Raw genomic sequence first — 22083 nt, forward strand, 5'->3', positions numbered from 1 at the left:
CGGTGTCTCAGGCGCAGGGGTCCTGCCGCTCCCGGGCCCTCCCCTACGGGAACCCAGAGGCCTTATACAGTTGCCTCTTGGGCCAGGGATGTGGGCAGGGGTGGGCAGTGTTGGTGGTCTCCTCCGCTCTGCAGCCTCAGGAGTGCCCACCTGATCAGGCGGTGAGGTCTCTCTCCCACGGGGTTTGGGAGCAGAGAGCTGCTGCCTAGGGTGAGGATCTTAAAAAAGCCCACATCCACAGTCCAATTTTATTTTTTAACATGGTTATCCATCTTTGCAAATATTTGTTGAAAAATATTGTCTTTTATCTATTTTTGGACATACTTGTCAATCATAATTTGATGCAAATGAAAACTAAATTAATATCCTATCTTTCCCACAGTGTAAATTGCAGTCATTAAGCAAACAACAAGTATTGGTGAAGAATGTAGGAAAGGGGAAACATTTACATAATGCTGGTAGAAAAGTGAACTAGTCCATTAACAGTAGAAGTTAGTGTATGGAGTTGTCAAAAACTAAAAACAGATTTTCCATATGTCCCAGTTCTACACTGGGCATTTACCACCAAATCAACATAGCACACACATACTTGCATATAAATCTTTATTACAGTATTATTCATAAAAGCTAACTTATAGAACTGACTTTAGTCAACAGCAGAAGAACAAAGTTATATAATTTTTGGTAAAGAGGATACAACTGGAGATAATCATTTTAAGCAAATTAAGCCTACCTCCAAAGGAAATGATATTCTCTCCTTTGTGACTTCTTGATGCTATATAGATATATAAAATCGTATGACATGAAAGCAAAAGTGAAACTTAGACACAAAGGGACCTCCTAGGAGGGAAAGTGGTGACAAAAGGGAAATGAAAAGTGATGGGATAATCTGCATAAGTACAATCTGTACCTGTATATAACATAGTACCTGTAAAACCAGCAATCAGGAAGCACTAGAAGGATTGCCACAAGCTCAAGGGCTACATAGTAAATTCTATCACAGTATACCATGACTGGGGCTACACATCAACAGACCTCATTGCACAAAAAAGAAAGAAAGAAAGAAAGAAAGAAAGAAAGAAAGAAAGAAAGGAAGAAAGAAAGAAAGAAAATTAAGTGTGCAGGAAAAGAGCAAAAAGCATCTACAAAGGGAAAATGGTTGCATGTCTCAGGCTTTTCCAAAAGCATTAACTGACAGTTCTGATATGTAAATATGTATAACAATAAATAAGGAAGAGATCATGAATTTTAGAAAGGACAGGAGTTAGGAAGGGGAAATGAAAGTTGTAGATGAATTTTAATCCAACAACCTGGCTGCTCTAGTTGGAATAAGACACATCCTTAGTATATACCCTTAATCTCTAATAGTACAGGTAAATTTAGTGTGTAGAAGGAAGCAGCCATGTTGGACAATGACATCTAATTGAGGGGTACACAAAGTAACAATTCAGAGAAAGATTTGACAGAGTAAGTCAGAGATAGGATATGCCCAACTCTCATGAAAATAGCACAGGAGAGAGAATCTACTTAAGAGCAACACAGGAAGAGAGGGGCAGGCAGTTCATTTGAGTAAGTTCAGTCAATTTGTCAGTGAGTTGTGAGTTGAGTCCTTTGTGAGTCAGTTTAGTCAGTTTAGTTGAGGGGAGTTGAGTTCAGTGCAGTGAGTTGGGAGTCAATGCAGTGAGTGTAGTGCAGTGTAGTGAGTGCAGTGAAGTGCAGTGAAGTTTAGTGTAGTGAGTGCAGTGCAGTGAGTTGGGAGTCAATCAGTGAGTGTAGTACAGTGTAGTGAGTGCAGTGAGTGCAGTGAAGTTTAGTGCAGTGAGTGCAGTGCAGTGAGTTGGGAGTCAATCAGTGAGTGTAGTACAGTGTAGTAAGTGCAGTGAAGTTTAGTGTAGTGAGTTCAGTGAGTTCAGTGCAGTGAGTTGGGAGTCAATCAGTGAGTGTAGTACAGTGTAGTGAGTGCAGTGAGTGCAGTGAGTGCAGTGCAGTGAGTTGGGAGTCAATCAGTGAGTGTATTACAGTGTAGTGAGTGCAGTGAGTGCAGTGCAGTGGAGTTGGGTGCAGTGAGTGCAGTGAATGCAGTACAGTGCAGGTCAGCAGAGGCAGCTGAAGCCAGAGAATAAGGGAGGACCCAGAAGATTAGAATACATTGCTGGAGTACTACTCAGCTATTAAAAGCAATGATTTCGTGAAATTCTTAGGCAAATGGATGGAATTAGAAAATATCATCCTGGGCTGGAGAGATGGCTCAGTGGTTAAGAACACTAACTGCTCTCCAGAGGTCCTGAGTTCAAATCCCCATGACCACACGGTGGCTCACAACCACCTTTAATGGGATCTGATGTCCTCTTCTGGTGTGTCTGAAGACAACTACAGTGTACTTACATATAATAAATAAATAAATCTTTTTAAAAAAGAAAATATAATCCTGAGTGAGGTAACACAAACACAAAAGAACTCACATGGTATGCACTCACTGATAAGCAGATCTTAGCCCTAAAGCTTGGAATACCCACGATACAATTCACAAACCACATGAAAACTCAAGAAGAAGGAAGACCAAATTGTGGATTCTTCAGACCTTCTTAGAAGAGTGGACAAAATACTCACAGGAGCAGAGACTGAAGGAAAGGTCATCCAGAGAGTGCCCCACCTGGGGATCCATCCCATCTGCAGTCACCAAACCCAGTCACTATTGCTGATGCCAAGAAGTGCTTGCTGACAGGAGAGTGATATGGATGTCTCCTGAGAGGCTCTGCCAGAGCCTTACCAATACAGATGCAGATGCTTGCAGTCAACCATTGGACTGAACACTGGGACCTCAATGGAGGAGTTAGAGGAAGAACTGAAGGAGCTGAAGGGGTTTGCAACCCATAGGAAGAACAAAAATATCAACCAACCAGACCCCCAGAGCTCCCAGGGCCTAAACCACCATCCCAAGAGTACACATGGAGCGACCCATGGCTCTAGACACATATAGCAAAGGATGGCCTTGTTGGACATCAGTGGAAGCAGAGGCCCTTGAACCTAGGAAGCCAAATGCTCCAGTGTAGGGAAATTCCAGGGCAGGGAGGCAGGAGTGGGTAGGTAAAGAGCATCCTCATAGAAGCATGGGGAGGGAAGATGGCATAGGTGGTTTCCAGAGGGGAAACCAAGAAAGGGGATAACAATTGAAATGTAGATAAAAAAAATCCAATAAAAAATGAAGGAAAAGAAAGAACACATTGCTGGAGTTAGTTGAGGCCAAACAGGGCAACTCACAGAGAAGCTGAGAAAAGCCAGGTTGAATCAATCAGCTTAGAGAGGAGTTTGAGCCAGGACAGTTGAACCAGCCAGCCATAGATCAGAAAAAACTAGAAAGGGTGAATTTATTCAGCAGTAATTCTCAGAGGCTGAAACACTCTAGGTCTAGTTTAGCAGACAGAGGCTGGAAGATCGTATGGAGGCTAGAGGCTTCTGGACCTAAGCCTAGGAATAGTTAGAACAGAGAAGGACACACTCTAGACTCAGCCAAGTTGCATAGCTGTCATCTCATCACCTCATCTGAGGTAATAAAAGATGTATTTACAGATAGTGATGTAGATGTGCTGCTGTTCATGTATTAAATATATATAAGTATATATATAATATATAAATATATTAAATTCTCAAAAATATTAAAAACAAAAATCATAAGGAGAAGTACTATGTAATATAATATAGTTGAAAATTTTCTCCTTTTGTCTCCATGTATGAAATTCTTCACAATAATATACCTTTATTTCTTTATTAAGAGAAAATTGTTTAGAATATGCCTAATCTCATGCTGATATTATTGGAACAAATAAGAAGAATTTAAATTGAGGGTTATGAAATTTGAGACTTGATAATCTCTTTGATAGACTTTTGGAAAAAGTAGCTAATCATAGTTTGAGCTATTAGCATGGGGTGTGCTGGTGAAAGATAATAAAGATCTGTGATCATCCAGTCCTGTGACTACTAATTTCCCAGTTTTACTTATGTTATTCATCTGGCAAAAAAAATGCCAGTCAGGTCATAACTGAAAGTAAGCTATGTTAGAGGTAAATATGACAAATCATGGAATTGACTGTATGTAACGCCATTTACTTTGTGCTATGAATAACTGTAAAACCAACTTCAAAAAAAATTAAAGTTCCTGGCCATGGTGCCAAGGGATGAGGACACACCTCTTTACACCATGGTACTTGGTGCAAGTAAATATGACATCAGTTTAGAGGACATTAAGCAAATGAGTAATAAAGCATTTACAACCCTCCCCAACTGGAGTTTGTCCTACTAATTACCATTACCATCTTTCCAGTAGTGAGGGCACAGCTCTTCCATCTCCATCATGTTCTTGATAAGGCCATTCTAGGGGGAGAAGGCCATAGAACATTTATGCCCCCATGACACACAATGGAAGACTCATGATTGGACAATGACCTGTTGCATAGGGACAGCCTGAAGACCCAGTACCTAATAATAGCCAGTTGTCCAGTCCTTGAACTTGAGCTGGATCTTTTTCCAAAGCTCCTAAAAGCCAAGAGAATATCATTTCTAAAGCGTTGCAATGCATGTTAGAGTCCTGGTTTAATGCAAAAACTGAACTTCCCAAAACTGTTAAATATCTGAATTTCTGTAACTAATTTTTACCACCAAATAGGAAGTTAGAAGTAGTCCTCTGTTTAGGAAGTCACTGGGCATTCTGTGGAGATGTAAGATTCCCTATAAGACTTTGCCTAAGTGAAAGCTGATCTAAATTTTCCTTTACAATTGCTGCTGCAACTTAGCAAATTTAGCAAAGCAGTGGTTTCTGAGGCTTGGGCTTACTCCTTGGTATCCTCTCCTGGTAATATATCACATTTTCAAAATACTTCAGTGATTACGTACAAGAACACAATCCCCAGGCCACGCTTTTCATCTGCTATCATAAATCCGCCATGCTTTTGATATGAGTGCTGGGATTTTTTTACAAAATCATTCTCTTTGTTTGATACATTTCTTTTTTTTAATTGATTTACTCCTCCATGGTGAAACAATGCGTTAAGCCATAAATATACATAAGGGATTCTTTATCAACACCATTATGCTCTAACATCCACTTATGATGAAATCCTTCTCTCAGCTCTCAGCAATCTTCCAAAAGTGGAACAGAATGGGTTTCCTCTTCTCCAAAGAATTCCTTATATGAGAAGCTTAACATTTCTTCAGACAAAATGTTACAATGCCAGAAACTTCCAAGCTGACATTTACTTAGTTTTTACAAGAAGAATATTTAGAATTTACACAAGGCTTACATCTGAACAGCTTCAACTTCTGTAGGTATAAACCTCAAAGGGCAACTTAAAAACCCAAAATTAAAGGCCCTGCATTTGCACATGTCAGTAGAAGAGTGTGCACATGACTAGTTCTGAGACAAAGTGCTCAGGTCCTTGGGGCTTCTTTAGATTCTTTTTTTTTTTTTTTTGGTTCTTTTTTTCGGAGCTGGGGATCCTACCCAGGGCCTTGCGCTTCCTAGGCAAGCGCTCTACCACTGAGCTAAATCCCCAACCCCTTCTTTAGATTCTTATCCCACATGGCCAATCACTTACATGCAGCAGGCATGTTCTTCCTCTGTGACTAGTGACAATGACTAGTAGTCATTTAACTAATTTATTTATTTACTTTACATCCTGATCACAGCATCCCCTCTCCCATCTCCTCCCAGTTCCTCTATCTCCCTTCTCCTTCCCCACACTCCAGTCCCCTCTTTGCCCCCAGAAAAAGGGAGGCTCCCCTGGATATTAATCCACCTTGGCATATCAAGATGCAGTAGGACTAAGCAAATATTCTCCTATTAAGACTAGACAAGGCAGCTCAGTTAGGGGAAAGGGATCCAAACAGAGGTAACAGAGTCAGAGATAGACCCGGCACCAGCTGTTAGGAGACCCACATGAAGGCTAAGTTGCACAACTGTTACATATGTGCCTGGGTCCATTCCATGCATGCTCTCTGGTTGGCAGGCCAGGTTTTGTGGGCCCATATGGGCCCAGGTAAGTTGATTCTATAGGTTTTCAAGTGTGTTCCTAACCTCTCTGGCTCCTTCTATCCTTCCTCCTCTTCTTCCACAGGATTACCCAAATTCTGCCTAATGTTTCGTTGTGGGTCTCTGCATCTGTCTCCGTCAGTTACTAGATGAAGTCTCTAGTATACAAGTATAGCATATTATCATTAATAGTGTCAGGGTGGGCTCTCTTTCTCTCATGGCATGGGCTTCAATCTGGGACAGTCATTAGTTAGACTTTCTCTCAGTTTCTGCTCCATCTGTACCCCTGCAAGGAGATGGCCGTTTCAGGGTCCACATTCCCCAGTGTTAGGAGTTTTAGCTATTGTTACCCTCATAGATTTTGGGTACTTTCCACTGTCTTATGTTTCTATCTTTTCCCAGAGATGCTCCCCCTCCCTACCTCTGGTTTCAGTTCTTGTTCCCAGTTCCCAGTACTCTCTCCCTCCATCCTCCCCAACTAGATCCTTCCTGGTGCCCTCCCTAGACCTCTCCTACCCAGATCCCTCCCTCCATCCACCCCGAGTCTATTCTATTTCCCCTACTCGGTGACCCTTGTTCCCTCATTGTTACTTATCTTCTTTGGATCTGTGGTTTGTAGCATGGGTATCCTGTACTTTATGGCTAATATCCACTTATAGGTGAGTACATGCAAGGTATGTTTTTGTGGGTCTGAGTTACCTCACTCAGGATGATCTTTGCTACTTGAATGCATTTGCCTGCAAAATTCATGATCTTATTTTTTTCATAGCTGAGTAGTATTTCACTGTGCTGTCCTTTGAGCGCCACATGCATGCTATAGCCCAAGCATACACATCCACACATAAATAGATAAATAAATAAACATAAAAATAAATAAAAACCTAAGCAAAAATGAAGAAAGTGTAAAGGTAAAAATTTAAATGTCCATATATACATATCCAGAATATACTATGAAAAGTGTTTTTTCCAGTATACTTTCTTTTTTTTTCCTCCATCTTTATTAAATTGGGTATTTGTTATTCACATTTCAATTGCTATTCCCTCTCCCAGTTTCCAGGTCAACATCCCCCTAACCCCTACCTCTTCCCTTCTCTATGGCTGTTCCTATCACCATCTTCCCCCCATTACTGCCCTCCCCACAACAATCACGTTCACTGGGGGTTCAGTCTTGCTTTTCTGGTGTGTTTGGATATTCAGTGTTTGCTTTGGTGGGAGAATTGGGCTCCGATGATGCCATGTAGTCTTGGTTTCTGTTGCTTGGGTTCCTGCGCTTGCCTCTTGCCATCAGATTATCTCTAGTGTTACTTTGTTCTGCTATTTCTGACAGTGGCTAGACTGTCCTATAGGCCTGTGTGTCAGGAGTGCTGTAGACCTGTTTTCCTGTTTTCTTTCAGTCAGTTATGGGAACAGAGTGTTCTGCTTTCGGGCGTTCCTGTCTACTGGTCTTCAGGTGTTCCTGTGGGCATGTGTCCTGAGTCCACCAGGCAGGTCACTTGGAGCAGAAAAGTTGGTCTTACCTCTGGTCTTGGGTCTGAAGTCGCTCCTCAGAGCCAGGTTTCAGCTCTCCATGAGGGCAACAACCAGAAGGGTCTGCCTTGCCTTCACTCAGGACCCTGTGCACAGGGGGCGCAGATGACGCTAGGCAGTTTCCTCTCGAGTCAGAAATGTGGGCAGAGAGTAGTCTCCTCTGGCTTCCCAGGTGTGTCTGCCCCTCTGAAAGTCTAGCTCTCCCTCCCACGGGATTTGGGTGCAGGGATCTATTTGATCCGGGTGGAGTCTTGACCTCAGTGTTACTGCAACTTGAGTGCCCATATCTTCCTGTTCCCAGAGGCCCTATACAGTTTCCTCTTGGGCCAGGGATGTGGGCAAGGGTGGGCAGTACTGACAGTCTCTCCTGCCCTACAGTCTCAGGAGTGCCCACCTGTCTGGGCGATGAGCTCTCTCTCCCATGGGGTTTGGGAGCAGGGAGCTGTGGGCTCCAGTATACTTTCAATATTACTATTTTTTCTCTCCCACTATTTAATCTACCTTCCTGACTTTTTTCTCTACTTTTTCTCATTAATTCTTTTTTTCCCTCCAACTTTATTAACTTGTGTATTTCTTATTTACATTGCAAGTGTTATTCCCTTTCCCAGTTTCCAGGCCAACATCCCCCTAACCCCTCCCCTTCCCCTTCTATATGGGTGTTCCCTTCCCCATCCTCCCCCCATTACCACCCTCCCTTCAACAATCACGTTCACTGGGGGTTCAGTCTTGGCAGGACCAAGGGCTTCCCCTTCCATTGGTGATCTTACTAGGCTATTCATTGCTACCTATGAGGTTGGAGCCCAGGGTCAGTCTATGTATATATAGTCTTTGGGTAGTGGCTTAGTCCTGGAAGCTCTGGTTGGTTGGCATTATTGTTCATATGGGGTCTCAAGCCCCTTCAGCTCTTTCAGTCCTTTCTCTGATTCCTTCAACGGGGATCCCATTCTCAGTTCAGTAGTTTGCTCTGGCATTTGCCTATGTATTTGATATATTCTGGCTGTGTCTCTCAGGAGAGATCTACATCAGGTTCCTGTTGGCCTGCACTTCTTTGCTAAATCCATCTTGTGTAATTGGGTGGCTGTATATGTATGGGCCACATGTGGGGCAGGCTCTGAATGGGTGTTCCTTCAGCCTCTGTTCTAAACTTTGCCTCCCTATCCCCTTCCAAGGGTATTCTTGTTCCCCTTTTAAAGGAGTGAAGCATTCGTATTTTGGTCATCCTTCTTGAGTTTCATGTGTTCTGTGCATCTAGAGTAATTTGAGCATTTGGGCTAATATCCACTTATCAATGAGTGCATACCATGTGTGTTTTTCTGTGATTGGGTTACCTCACTTAGGATGATATTTTCCAGTTCCATCCTATGGATTCCAGCCTATGAATTTCATAAAGTCATTGTTTTTGATAGCTGAATAGTATTCCATTGTGTAGATGTACCACATTTTCTGTATCCATTCCTCTGTTGAAGGGCATCTGGGTTCTTTCCAGCTTCTGACTATTATAAATAAGGCTGCTATGAACATAGTGGCGCATGTGTCTTTGTTATATTTTGGGGCATCTTTTGGGTATATGCCCAAGAGAGGTATAGCTGGGTCCTCAGGTAGTTCAATCTCCAATTTTCTGAGGAACCTCCAGACTGATTTTTCGGAAAAAAAAAAAAGCAGTATTATTTTGTCAATGCAGTGCATCCCAATTCATGTTTGGTGTTTTAGTTAGCATACAAAGTAACTGATTCCATTGTGACATACACACAAACACACACACACACACACACACACACACACACACACACACACACACACTACATTGTTCTCATTCACCCCTGCCCTCTACTGTTCCCTCTCTCCATCTCCCCATTCTTGCTGGTTCTCCAAAGGGTCTTCCCTTCTGCTTTCACTGATCCTTTCCATTACCATCTCTTGTGCCTTTTTCCCCACCTCTCTTTACGCTTCTTCCTCCCCCATTCTCCAGTCTACTTTCAATGTGTGCTTATTTGAAGAATTCAAATATTTTAGGAAATTACAAGAATATATAAATTGGCAGTCACCCATAGAAATCCAACCAGAAACCATATCAAATATTAAGAGAGTTCTAGAAAACTGCCTAGGCTGTGCAAAATAGTAGACGAACAGATAAAAACAAACATGATATTTAAGAATTGTTTTAATTCAATTTTTATATTAATATACAGTGTAGCATATTTTACTATGTGTTCCTCATATATTTGTTTATTTTTTTAACCTCTTTCCCCCACTTTCATCTCCCAACGATACCCCCCTTGCTGCTTCCTTTAATTATTCAGGGACCTCAAATACCACAAAACTGGATCCTTGGTTTTGATGATGAGAATGAGAATGTGAAGTTGGGAGAATAGGGGAGAATTAAAGGGGCAATTTTATAAAGAAGAATTTTAAACCTAGCAAGTATGAAGCAGATTTGGTGTATTTTCAAAGTACTTTTCATTGAAAACAGATTCTTCTCTCCTGCAATACAACTTGACCACAGTTCCCTTTTCCTCCATGCCTCTCAGCAACACAGTTTGCCTCTCCCCCAGATTCACTACCTCTCCATTTCCTCTTCACAAAGGAGCAGACCTCCAAAGAATGACGGTCTGCCAAACAGGAAAAAACAAGGTACAATAAGACAGGGTTAAAGACTTCATATGCAGTTTGGATGAGACAACTCAACAGGAAGAAAAGTGTCCCAAGAGCAGGCAAGAGAATCAGAGATATACTTGCTTGCACTGTTAGGAGACCTACACAAACACCAAGTTAACAGCCATATCATGTACACAGAAGACCTAGTGCAGACCTATGCAGGCCCTGTGCTTGCTGTTTCAGTCTCTGTGAGCCCATGTGAGCCTTGCTTAGTTGACTTGGTGGGTCATGTTCTACTGGTGTCTTCCATCCCTCTGGCTTATAAAGTCTTTCCTCCTCTTCTATGAGGTTCCCCCAATCTTTAACTGGAAGTGACTGATGGAGACTTCCAATTAAGACTTTCTGAACAATGTCTGGCTATGGGTCTCTGCACTGGCTCCCTGTCTGTGGTTGAAGGAAGCTTCTCTGATGAAAATTGGAAAAAGCAGCATCAATTTATGACTATTGCCAAATATCATTAGAAATCATTTCATCAGGTTTTTCCCCCAGTCCTATTTTGTTCTACCCTAGGTCTCTGAGCTATTCAGTCTCATGTTCCTGGACATGCAGGCAGTGTAGGAAATGGTCTCCCTCACCTGACATAGTCCTCAAGTTATACCAGTCATTGGTTGGTCACTCCCACAAGTTCTGGGCCACAACTTGCCTGCAGGACAGACTGTAGGTCAAAGGTTTTGCAAATGGGTGCAAATCGGTCCAAGAGTCTCTAGCATGCAGAAAAGTTTTCCCATTCTTTAGGCTGCTGCTTTGTCTGATTGATGATTTCCTTTGCCTTACAGAAGCTTTTCAGTTTAATCAGGTCCCATTTATTAATTGTTTATTTTAGTGCCTGTGCTATCCATGTTCTGCTTTGGGAGTTGCCTCCTGTACCAATGCATTCAAGGATATTCCCCACTTTCTCTTCTATCAGGTTCAGGACATCTGGTTTTATGTTGGAAGACTTTGTTCCTCTTGTGAAGGGTAGTATATATGGTTCTATTTTTATCCTTCTTCATGCAGACATTCCACTTATACCAGCACCATTTGTTGAAGATTTTTGTCTGTTTTCCAGTGTGTATTTCTGGTTTCTTTATCAAAAATTATGAGTCTATATCTGTTTGGATTTATATCTGGATGTTCAATTCCATTCAGTTAACCAGTATATCTGTTTTTATGTCATTACCATGTGGTTTTTATTACTATAGCTCATTAGTACAACTCAGAATCAGGGATGATGATACCTCCAACAGTTCTTTGTAAAAGTAATTTTTATCCAACAAATGTAATTGTCGTCTTGGAGGCTTACTACTGAATAAGCTCACCTTTCCTTGTTCTTTCTGAACTCTGGCTGACTGGTTCAACTCAACTGTTCTGGCCCAAACTCCTGTCCAAGGTGACTGATTCAAATGGGCTTCTCTTGGTTTTTGACTGAATTGCTCTACTTGGCCTCAAACTAACTAGCAATCTGTTCTAATTTGGCTCCTCAATCTCTGGCCCATTCTGTCTTCATCTGCAACCTCTCTCTGTAAAACTGTCCTTGTAAAATGCCTCCTCTTCTCTCTCTCTCTCTCTCTCTCTCTCTCTCTCTCTCTCTCTCTCTCTCCCTCTCCCTCTCCCTCTCCCTCTCCCTCTCCCTCTCCCTCTCCCTCTCCCTCTCCCTCTCCCTCTCCCTCTCTCCCCTCTTTGTTCTGTAATACTCTCTTATGTTGCTTCTTGTTCCTTTTTGTCCTCATGAGAGTTGGGCATAGGCTATCATTCTATCAAAACTTTCTCTGATTTATCACTTTGTCCTCACTTCAATTAGACATCACTTTCAAGCATGGCTTCTTTCTACAAACTAAATTTACCTACATTGTTTGGGATTAAAGGTTTTAACTAAGAGCATTTCTGTATTTCAGCAAGGGGGATTAAAGGTGGGTCATTCCATTCAGATCACACAGAATTAGAAGGTCATTGGATGTGATCCCTTGCCAAAGCAGTGATGTTACTGGATTAAAATTCCTCTGCAGCTCTTTTATTGTTCAGCACGTTTTTTAAAGCTATACTGGTTTTTGTTCTTTTTGATGTTTTTCCATTTGAAGTTGACAATTGTCCTTTTAAAGTCTGTAAAGAATTGTGTTGAAATTTTAATGAGATTCCATTGAATCTGTATATAGCTTTTGGTAGGATGGCCACTTTTACTCTATTAATCCGTAAGCATGGGAGATTTTATCATATTGATATCTTCAATTTCTTTCTTCAAGTCTTAAACGTTTGTTATAAAAGTCTCTAACTTGCTTGGTTATAGTTACTCCAAGATATTTTATATTATTTGAGACTATTGTGAAGAGTGTTGTTTCCCAGATGTCTTTCTCAGTCCATTTGTTATTTGTTTATAGGAAAGCTACTTATTTTTTAAGTTAGTCTTATGAAGGCACTTCACTGAAAATGTTTATGAGCTGTATACTATCACATCATCTGCGAATATAAGTACTTTGCCTTCTTCCTTTCCAATTTGTATTCCCTTCATCTTCTTCAGTTACCTTATCGTTCTGGCTAAAACTTCAAGCATTGGTAAATATGGAGAGAGTATCCAACCTTGTCTTATTCTGGATTTTGTTGGGATTGCTTTGAGTTTTTCTCCATTTAATTTAGTGTTGTCTATAGTTTACTGTAAATTGTCTTTATTATGTTGAGATATGTCTCTTGTTTCCCTGATCTCTCTAGGACTTGTTATCATGAAAGGAGTGTTGAATTTTGTCAAAGATCTTTTCTACATATAATGATATGACCATTGTTTTCTGTCAGTTTGTTTATATGGTGGATCACATTGACTGATTTTCATATATTAAACTATTCTTGTATCTCTGTGATGAAGCCTACATGATCAAGTATTTATTGAATATTTTTGCATCTATGTTCATGAGGAAAATTGGTCTGTAATTCTATTTGTTGAATTTTTATATGGTTTAGAGATCAGGATAACTATGGCATTATAAAGTGAATTGAGCAATGTTCCTTCTGCTTTCATTTTCTAGAAATATTTGAGGAATATTGGTATTAACTCTTCTTTGAAAGTCTGGTAGAATTCTGTACTAAAGTCTTTTGGCCCTGGGCAATTTTTTTTGTTTGAGAATTTAATGACTGCTTCTAGTTCACAGGGGTCTATTTATATCATCTGATCTTGATTTAACTTTGTTAAGTAATACCTATCAGGAGAAATCATTCATTTCTTTAGGATTTTCCAATTTAGTGAAGTGTAAGTTTTATGTCATTATATCTCTGGATTTCCTCGATGTTTGTTGTTATGGCCCCCTTTTCATTTCTGATTTTGTTTATTTTGATACTCTGTGTCCTTTAGTTATTTTGAATAAGTGTTTGTGTATCTTGTTGATTTTCTCAACCAACTCACTTCATTAATTCATTGTATTGTTCTTTTTGTCTCTGTTTTATTGACTTCAGCCCTCAGTTTGACTATTTCTTATCATCTACTCCTATTTTTTATGCTTCATTTGGTTTTATAATGTCTGTTAGCTGCAGCATTTCTCTGTATAGGTTTTGTCTGGATGACCTGTCCATTGATGAATGTAGGGTATTAAAGTCTCCCACTGTCAGTATATGAGGATCAATCTGTGATTTAAGCTGTAGTAGTGTCTCTTTTACAAAAGTGTGTGACCTCATATTTGAGGCATAGGTGTTCTGAATTGAAAGGTCATCTTGGTGGTGAATATGTAATGTCTTTTCCCATTTCTTTTGATTAGTTTCCGTTTGAAGTTTATTTTGTTAGGCATTAAAATGGCTACACAACCTTGCTTCTTAGCTCCATTTGCATAGTATATATTTTTTCAACCCTTTACCTAGAGGTAATATTTATCCTCGATGTTGAGGTGCATTTCCTGAATGCAGCAGAAGAAATGTTGATTTTGCATCCATTATGTTAGTCTACATCTATCAATGACCAATGATTGTTAATTCCTGCTATTTTGTTTTTGATAATGGGGTGTGTGTGTGTGTGTGTGTGTGTGTGTGTGTGTGTGTGTGTTTCCCTTCTTTTGGTTTTGCTAGTGTGAGATTATTTCCTGTGTTTTCATGGGTGTACTTAACCTCTTTGGGTTGAAATTTTCCTTCTAGAGCCTGGACAAGACAAGGCTGAACACTCTCCCTGTATCTGTTCAGTATAGTATTTGAAGTTCTAGCTAGAGCATTAAGACAACAAAAGGAGATCAAGTGGGATACAAATTTGAAAGGAAAAATCAAGGTATCGCTATTCACAATTGATATGATAATATACATAACTGACCTCCAAAATTCTACCAGCAAACACCTCTGGCTTTAAGATTTCTCCATTGAGAAGGCAGGTATAATTTTAATAGGTTTACCTTCGTATGTTATATGTTTTTCCTTTACAGATTTTATATATTCTTTCTGCTCTGTATATTTAGTGGTTAATTATGTGGCATAGGGACTTTTTTCTGGCCCAATGTTTTGATGATCTGTGTGTTTCTTTTACCTTTCTTTTTTTTTTCCTTTTTTTTCGGAGCTGGGGACCGAACCCAGGGCCTTGCGCTCGCTTGGCAAGCGCTCTACCGCTGAGCTAAATCCCCAACCCCTCTTTTACCTTTAGAAGCATCTCCTTCTTTAGGTTTGAAAACTTTTCTTTCATGATTTTGTTGAAAATATTTCTAGGCTAGTGAACTGAATTCTTCTCTTTCCTCTATTCCTATTATTCTGAATAGATTTGGTCTTTTTATAGCATCCCAGATTTCCTGGATGTTTTGTGTCAGGAAACTTTTAGATTTAACATTTTCTTTGACCACTGTATCCATTTCTTCTATCATATATTCAATGACTGAGAGTCTCACTACCATCTCTTGAATTCTGTTGGTGAAGCTTGCCTCCGTAGTTCCTATTCTCTTTCCTAAATTTTCAATTTCCAGAATTCCCTCAGTTTGTGTTTTCTATTTCCCTTTTCATGTCTTGAACAGTTTTATTCATTTCCTTCAAATGTGTTTTTTCTTGCCTTTCTTTGAGGTATTTATTAATTTTTCCAATTGTTTGTCTTTTCTTTGATTTTTTAAAAGGGATTTATTAATTTTCTTTTTGAGAACCTCTGCCATCTTAATATAGTTAATTTCAAGGTCTTTTCCTTGTGTTTCAACTATGTTGGAATATTCAGGGCCTGCTGTAGTAGGCCTGAAGCAGAAAGATGGCTATGAGTTTGAGGTAAGCCTGAGCTACAGAGTAAGTTTCAGGCCAGCATGGGTTATAAAATAAGAGGACACTCTATAATGATAAATGGGTCAACTTGGCAGGAGGAATTTGAATGCTAAATGTGACTTCACCTGTAATAATAATCTTAAAATAATCAAGGAAATAATGACTTAAACTTCTCACTCATTGACTGATAGAACAAGTAGGAAAGAGACTACAAAAGGTATATGTCCACTAGTCAGCTGCATGATCAAACCGATATTTGGAGGATACCTGTGAAACACCTTAACACACTAAGGCATAAGTGAGTCCCAATAAACTTAAGACCAAAATCATACAGAGAAAATTATTTGACAACAGTGAAGCAAAACAGACATCAATAACTGAAATACAATTCGAAGTAAAACTATACAGTAGATGCAAAGCATTTGGATCCATAATGATTCTTCTATAGGCCAAGAGAGAGCTGGAAGGAATTTAATGACACATGAGGCTCATGATTTTCCTGTCTGCAAAAGGATTCTTGCAACTGGTCACTAGGAGGGATGATGTTATCTCCACTACCAGAACCATCCTCCAATATTAAACTCCCTAATTACCGCCAGTAGGTAACTTTCCCTATTTGTCACTAAGGAAATCAAGAAGACAAATGACGAATCTATTATCCTGAGTCCCCTATACCCTCAAACACTTAAAAATGGCACATATAACTTGCAGGAGTCAGTCCTCTTCTTTCACCACATTGCTCATGATGATCAAACTCATGTTGTCAGCAGTTGCATTTATCCATGGAACCATCTTACCAGGTCATGAGCTGGGAGGGACATCAGTATGAGGATATAGGTAAAACTGGATTGGCTGTGAGTTTGTAATGGTGAAGCTGAATGATTAAAATGTAGTGGTCATATATATTATTCTGTATGATAACTGTTTTAAATTTTTCCATGACAAAAAGGTAAAAAAGAAGGGGAAAGAAAAGAACTGGTTAACTATGGGGTTCAAAAGTATCCGTTAAACTATTCTAGGCTTAAGACAAATAAAAGGAGATGGGGAGCTCTTTCCTTTTACACACAATGACTAGAAATCCTTAGAAAGATACCAGGTGGAGGAAGACAAGAATATGACTTCACATTTATGAATCAGATTAGTTTCCAATTGGCTTCAAATTGATTCCAGGGTCAGAAGTTTCAGAAGAAGCTCTATAAATAACTTGCATAGTGGAACTTTGTATAATAATCACTCATTTGACATTTTCTCCTTTCCAGTTTTTATTTTTAAATGCATATAAAATTTCTCAGCCATGAGCCTTTTTTTTCCCCTTCCTACATCTGGTACCCATGATACGCAAAAGGCCAATTCTCTATTTTTAGCTTTTGTGGGTTTGAACATTACTTCGAGGTTCAATAGATAAAAAATGTTCATTGATACATGTTTAGAAGACAAGCTAACTTCATAAACTGGGTGCTGAAGATCGATGAACTCATACAGAATTATGGTGATTTTGCTAAAATATAATAGTCTTATTAACTAAATAAACCAGTGAAGCATAATATGAACAGTGTTGACACAGTAATCAAAATCAGACTAACAGAGGTTTCCCCACTTGTACTTGTGAAACCAAGAAACATATAAAGCTTACTAACTATATTAAAACAGCTTTCTATTTATTCCTGCCTGTGTTAATGAGCGTTAAGTCTCAATTAGTAGGCCAACCACATTATTTCTCAAATTATTGTCCAATTTGTGAACGTCTGTTATATCTTTCCTTGGGCCTTAAAAATTATTAAGAAAAATAAATTTCTGCCTAAAACAAAACAAAACAAAACAACTGAATGTCAGAATTCAAATTAGGAGCAAAACCTTCTACATTTGCTGTCTGCTTGTCCCAAATTGACCTCCACACTAGCTTCCATAAGGACAAATTCTAGATCATAGAAATCATGATCTGAAAGTTGCTTAAACTCATAAATAGAGATGACAAGGTCCTTTGGGACCTGTCCCCAGTGCCTCATCTCAGAGCGACAGGAAATTCTCTTTGTGAATCATTCTGTGTGGATTGACTTGAACTTTACATAACCAGTGGATAGCTTCATGGCTGCTGTAAGGAATTGCAAAGCTACAGTTGCCTTAAACTTGTTATATCACGGGTGTCTGCAATGGGAAAGATTCCAACTGCTGTTCCACCAGGGAAACTTTTCCTTTATACGTGCCCTTGATGGGTGGTGGTTGACACAGCAGTTGGGTCAAGTAGAAAGCCTGACTCACATCATTACTGGTTTCAAAAAGATTGAAATAACAAGTGAGTCTTCTTCAGTGTTTCTTCAAAAAATGCTTATCAAAATCATAAAGAAATTTATAGTCACACACACACACACACACACACACACACACACAAGTAATTCATTGCTATTTCAATCTGTTCCTGAAAACATGCAGATTGCAATTTTTTTGTATTAAGGAAATCTATCTTCTATTATCTTAAATTGCAAAAAACAATGTTTGTGTATGTGTGTGTGTGTGTTTTCTCAGCCATACAAAAGACAATTCAACCATTAAAAAATCCATAAACACTTATAGAAGATTTGAACATAATTTAAAATACCAAATGCCTAATTATGTGCAGTAATCTAGTATATGGAACATGGTTTTTAAAATGGTGTCCCTCGTTAGAATCTTCTTGAAAGTAAGCTGTACATATTATATTTTTGATTATGTGTGTGTGTATAGGTGTATGTGTGTTCATGCCACAGCACATGTGTGGAGGTCAGAGGACAATGTGTGAAGTCTGTTCTCTCCTTCCACCTTTGGGTTCTAGTGATTGAACTCAGGCTATTAAGCCTAGTAGCAAGCACCTTTGCCCGCTGAACTGTCTCACTAGCACCAGCATTTCTAACACTGAAGAAGGAACCAGGAATTCATATTTATACAACAGCCCCTAGTGGTGCTGACACTGTCAGCTCAGTTGCCACTGCCCTGTGGAAACACATAGATAATAAATCTGAAATAAAATTTTCACAAGGTGTCATAGTGAGAAGAGGGAAACCTGTAAAAACTCAACCTTTATTGTGTGGTGAGCATATGTCTAGATGCTGGGTACATAAGGATTAGTATAAAAAATATGGTGCTTCCTTCATGACCCTAGAAATACTAAGCAAGAAAGCATAACAAGAAATTCAGTAAAACAGACTCTACTACAATATGTGATAGAGATGGAAAGGATAATAACAGGATGCTATTAGAAACAACAATATAAGAATGGAGAACTGGGAGCCCTTTATTAAAGGTTTGAAGATAATGTTTTGCTTTTGTCTTTGTTTCTTATGGAACATTCTCTCTCTCTCTCTCTCTCTCTCTCTCTCTCTCTCTCTCTCTCTCTCTCAGTTTTTCTATGGAAATGTTTAAAATACTAAAAAATAAAAAAAATAGCCCATGGTTTCATTATCTAAAAACAACTTTTTAACATTTTAGCATTGCTATTTCCAGTTAAACTTGTGAACAACTTCTTTCACTGATGTGAGAGGTGAATGAATTTAATGGCTAACAAGGACACTGGGTCACCCTTGCTACTCTGACTGTAGAGTAAAAGGCAATAACAGAGAGCATGTGGTGTGCAATAGCACTTATCAACAACAGAGAAAGTGACAGAGAGGGAAGAAATTCCAGGTGCTGGCAAAATCGAGTAGATTATGATGATACCATTAGAGAAACAGGAAGAAAGATTCAGAATGGTGTGGAGGTAGGGAAAGTAATCAATAATTCAGGAAACTCTGAAAAGCATCACCAGTACATTATATCAAAAAATCCTAGGACAAAGAAATATTTGGATGTTTCACATAGATGACCTGGGGTGAAAGTTACCAAATTGAAGAAACATTATTGTACCTCAAGAATAGCCAACAGTAGCCTAGAACTATCAGGAGAGGAAAGAGGTAACTTGAAAGTCTGTGGTTGACAAAACAATAGTCCTAAAGCACTCATATCATAATCTCTGAAAATGTTACCTTATTTAGTAAAAGGGACTTTGCCCATAAAAATAAATCATAAAACTTAAAACTGGGAAACTATCTAGGATTACCCAACTAGGTCTAGTGTAACCTTAAAAGTGAAAGAGAGAATCAAAAGAGGAAGAGAGCCAGATTTGATGATGGAAGAAGAGACAAGACTCAGACTGGAAAGAAATCTGACCCATCCATATTGGCTCTGAAGGTGGAAGAAAGGGACATGAATGAAACTGTGAACTGAAAACCATGAGGGGAAATTTTAAACTCTACCTCCATGGAAAAATGAGTTCTGTCTACAACCTCAATGACCTGAGAGGCAGATTCTCTCATAGAGTTTCCAAAATGGAACTCAGACATGATAACACCATGATTTTTAATCTGTTGAGGCCTGTGTTAAATTTCTGAAGTAAAAATCAACAGGATGATGTGTCGTGCTGATTTTTATTAGATATTTTATATATTTACATTTCAAATGTTATCTCCTTTCCCCCTCTCTGTCCTCCTCCCCCTCCCCCTGGTTCTGTGAAGATGCTCCCAATCCTACCCACCCATTCCCACCTTAATACCCTACACTGGGGAAATGAGTCCTCATGGAACCAAGGGCTTATAAATAAGGCTACTATGGACATAGTGGGGTATGTGTCCATGTTATATGTTGGAGCATCATTCAGGTATATGCCCAAGAGTGGTATAACTGGACCCTCAGGTATTACTATGCCCAATTTTCTGAGGAACCAACAGACTGATTTCTAGAGTGGTTGGTCCAGCTTGCAATCCCACCAACAATGGAGAAGTGTTCCTCTTTCTCCACATCCTCGCCAGAATCTGTTGTCACCTGAGGTTTTCATCTTAGCCATTCTGACTGGTGTGAGGTAGAATCTCAGGGTTGTTTTGATTTGCATTTCCTACATGACTAAGGATGAACATGTCTTTAGGTACTTCTCAGCCATTTGATCCTTCAGATGAGACTTCATTGTTTAGCTCTGCAGCCCATTTATTAAGAGGGTTATTTGATTCTCTGGAATCTAACTTCTTGAGTTTCTTGTATATATTGGATATTAGCCCTCTAAAAGATATAGGATTGGTAAAGATCTTTTGCCAATCTCTTGGTTGCTGTTTTGTCCTAATGACAGTGTCCTTTGTCTTATAGAAGCTTTGCAATTTTATGAAGTCCCATTTGTCAATCCCTAATCCTAGAGCACAACATTGGTGCTCTGTTCAGGAAACTTTCCCCAGTGCCAAGGTGTTCGAGGCTCTTCCCCACTTTTTCTTCTATTATTTTCAGGGTATCTGGTTTTATGTGGAGGTCCTTGGTCCACTTGGACTTGAGCTTTGTACAGGGTGATAAGAATTGTTCGACTTGCATTCTTCTACATGTTGAACCAGCAAAATTTGTTAAAAATGCTGTCTATATTAATTGGATAGTTTTAGCTCCTTTGTTAAAGAACATAGGTGTGTGGCTTCATGTCTGGGTCTTCAATTCTACTACATTGACCTACTTGCCTGTCTCTGTACCAATACCATATAGTTTTTATCACTATTGTTCTGTAATACAGCTTGAGGTTAGGGATAGTGATTCCCCCAGAACTTCTTTTATTGTTCAGAATATTGTCTGCTATCCTGGGTTTTTTGTTATTCCAAATGTATTTGCAAACTGCTCTTTCTTTTTTTGTTTAATTATATATATATATATTATTATTATTATTAACTTGAGTATTTCTTATTTACATTTCGAAGTTATTCCCTTTCCCGGTTTCCAGGCAAACATCCCCCTAATCCCCCCTCCCCTTCTTTATCGGTGTTCCCCTCCCCACCCTCCGCCCATTGCCGCCCTCCCCCAACAATCACGTTCACTGGGGGTTCAGTCTTAGCAGGACCAAGGGCTTCCCCTTCTACTGGTGATCTTACTAGGATATTCATTGCTACCTATGAGGTCAGAGTCCAGGGTCAGTCCATGTATAGTCTTTAGGTAGTGGCTTAGTCCCTGGAAACTCTAGTTGCTTGGCATTGTTGTTCATAACGGGTCAGGAGCCCCTTCAAGCTCTTCCAGTTCTTTCTCTGATTCCTTCAACGGGGGACCTGTTCTCAGTTCAGTGGTTTGCTGCTGCCATTCGCCTCTGTATTTGCTGTATTCTGGCTGTGTCTCTCAGGAGAGATCTACATCCGGCTCCTGTCGGCCTGCATTTCTTTGCTTCATCCATCTTGTCTAATTGAGTGGCTGTATATGTATGGGCCACATGTGGGGCAGGCTAGGAATGGGTGTTCCTTCTATATCTGTTTTAATCTTTGCCCCTCTATTCCCTGCCAAGGATATTCTTGTTCCCCCCCCCCTTTTTTTTTTCGGAGCTGGGGACCGAACCCAGGGCCTTGCGCTTCCTAGGTAAGCGCTCTACCACTGAGCTAAATCCCCAGCCCCTTGTTCCCCCTTTTAAAGAAGGAGTGAAGCATTCACATTTTTATCATCTGTCTTGAGTTTCATCTGTTCTAGGCATCTAGGGTAATTCAAGAATTTGAGCTAATAGCCACTTATCAATGAGTGCATACCATGTGTGTTTTTCTGTGATTGGGTTACCTCACTCAGGATGATATTTTCCAGTTCCAACCATTTCTCTATGAATTTCATAAAGGCATTGTTTTTGATAGCTGAGTAATACTCCATTGTGTAGATGTACCACATTTTCTGTATCCATTTCTCTGTTGAAGGGCATC

The sequence above is a fragment of the Rattus norvegicus genome, chromosome X, assembly GCF_036323735.1.
Source record: "Rattus norvegicus strain BN/NHsdMcwi chromosome X, GRCr8, whole genome shotgun sequence".
Classification (NCBI taxonomy): domain Eukaryota; kingdom Metazoa; phylum Chordata; class Mammalia; order Rodentia; family Muridae; genus Rattus; species Rattus norvegicus.